The following is a 2,823-nucleotide window of genomic DNA, read 5'->3' as shown; positions in this document are numbered from 1 at the left end:
ACAGAAATAAGATAAAGAACACAAAAGAAGGAAAGAAACAAAAGAAAAAACAACTTTCATGTGAAGAAACTACACAATAATAATTAAACGTAGTCTTTCAAGTAAGTAGGAGCCCTACGTACTCTTTGACTCCTCTTGTGTGATAATAACATGTTGGACCCATTAGGAGAACAGTTGTTAACATGATTACATTTGCTAGATAAAGCATTGTCGTGCACAGAAGCATCAGAAACAAATAAGTTGGGATCAACCACAACAACACGACTCTTATTCCATATCCTCCCATCTTCCGTCTTAATGGCATTCTTAAAAACCTTAATAACAGCTCTAACATCGGTGTATTTGGACCATGGCTTGCGTCCTACAGGTGTCTTAATTTTAACAAAATCACCCACTTTGACCTCCTGGTATGTTACACACTTTCTGTTATCAAAATATTCTTTACGAGCACATTGTTTATCCAATTCTTTGCTTCTCCATTCACCAATATCATTATCCACCAGACCTTTATTGTTTTTCATCCATCCGGAACACCACAAAGTATTAGGGACCCTCCCCTTGAATAATTCAAACGGAGACCTCCCAGTAGACGAATGAGGAGCAACTCGATAAACATTTATCCTGTCCTGAAGAGTTGTCCCCCAATTCAAACCAGAAGACCGAGCTAACTGTATTGACTCCTTAAGAGTCTTGTTGACTCTTTCTACAGCATCATTTGTTTCAGGGTGGTATAAAGAACACCTCTTATGTACAAAACCACACCTTTTTAAGAATTCAGCAAACAGAGAAAAACAGAATTGAGGTCCATTATCGTACAATAAGCTATTAGGAAAACTTTCCTTGTTGAACACACCTACCAAAAACTTAATCACAGATTTAGAGGTAATCTCTCTAACAGCAGAAACTTCTATCCATCTGGAATAAAGGCCAATGAGGACAATTAAATACGGAGTATCTGAAACTCCAGATAATGGACCCAAGATATCAATTGCAACCTCATCCCAAGGGTGATTCGGCAAAACTCTTTTAACCATAGGCATTTGTTTCTCTTTAGGATTTTGTCACTTGCACAGCACTCTACACAATCCCTGACCAATCTTTCTATTTCTAAATCCATGCCAGGCCACCAGAATTGCATACGAAGAATCTCCTTTGTTTTCACAATACCTAAATGACCACAATGAGCACGCGAAAACCATTTCTTTCTTATTCCAAGAGGAGGAACAAGTTTTGTTCCACGAGTTAACAAACCTTCAGTAACAGAAAGTTCATCAGAGACCAACAACCATGGTTTTTCCAAATGAGAATTGCTCTTTAAAGAAGAAATACCCTGAGAGATCTCTTCATCCTTCTCCAACTCTTTTATCCACTCAGATTCTTCTATTGCCCCATCAGTGACCTCACATACATTGATGTATTCATCCAATCCATCCGTATCATCCTCATGAAAATTATCTTTATCAACCAATCTAGATAAACAATCAGCTGACCTATTAGCCACACCTGGAATATATTCAATTTCAAAATCGAATTCTTGTAGAGAAACAACCCATCTTCTGATCCTTGAAGATATAGCATCCAAACCTTTCTTCAAGAAAACCTCTCTTAAAGGCTTGTGATCAGGTAAAATGCACACTTTTGAACCCCAAATCAAGTTTCTAAATTTTCTTAATGCCCAAAAAATTGCAAGAGATTCTTTCTCTATCACAGAGTGATTAAGCTCCGACCCTTTAAGACACCTTGATGAACAACAGATAAGAGAATCTTTACCATCTTTCTTCTGTACCAAAACTGCACCAAGACCTTTGTCACTTGCATCCGTAAATAAAACAGTAGGAAGACCAGGAACAATTGCATGAAGAGAGAGAGCCTTGTTCAACTCTTTCTTGATACTTACAAATTCACTCATGCACTCAGGGGACCATTCAAAAACAATATTTTGTCCGTCAACCTTCATAAACTATGAGTTTTATCTGCAAAATTGGTAATACATTTCCCATAAAACTCAACCATTCCAAGAAAAGAGATTAACTCCTCCTTATTAAGTGGTTCTTTTACCTTGTCGATAGATTCAACTAAATCTTTTTTCGGAAAAACACTTTTACCAGTAATGCGATGTCCTAAATAATGAACCTCTTCTACTCTAAACTTGCACTTAGTCTTTTTAAGAGACATGCCCGCCTCATCTAAGCATTTCAACACAGCACACACACGTCTATCATGCTCTTGGATATCTTTACCATAAATCAAAAGATCGTCTTGATAACATTTTACACCCATTAACCCCTTCAAAATTCTAGACATAATTCGTTGAAAAACAGAGGCCGCTCAAATAAGACCAAAGGGCATTCTCTTAAACTTAAAAGTGCCCATGGGTGTAATGAAGGCAGTTAGATCTTGAGATGACTCATCTAGTTCCACCTGGTGGTAAGCGGAAGCTAGATCAAGAGTAGTGAAATATTTTGCACCTTCCAGAGTACCAACTATCTCATCAATGTTGGGCAGGGGAAATCTATCCACCACAACCTCTCTATTTAAATATCTTAAATCTATGCATAGATGAATTTCTCCTGTCGGTTTCTTAGCAATCACAACAGGGGCGAGCCACTCTGTTGCTTCAACGGGCTCAATAATATCATTCTTTACAAGTTTCTCTATTTCCTCTTGAACTTTTGCTTGTTGCAGTAACGGAATCCTTCTTACCTTTGCTACAACTGGAACAGCATTATTCTTTAACCTAATGCGATGTTTGTAGCCTCGTAAACAACCCAAACTTTCTTTAAATACATATGGAAACTGTTCTGCTAAGACATTTGACAAATT

The sequence above is a fragment of the Lissotriton vulgaris genome, chromosome 6 (assembly GCF_964263255.1).
Source record: "Lissotriton vulgaris chromosome 6, aLisVul1.2, whole genome shotgun sequence".
Lineage (NCBI taxonomy): Eukaryota > Metazoa > Chordata > Amphibia > Caudata > Salamandridae > Lissotriton > Lissotriton vulgaris.
Note: the sequence above shows the minus strand (reverse complement) of the source record.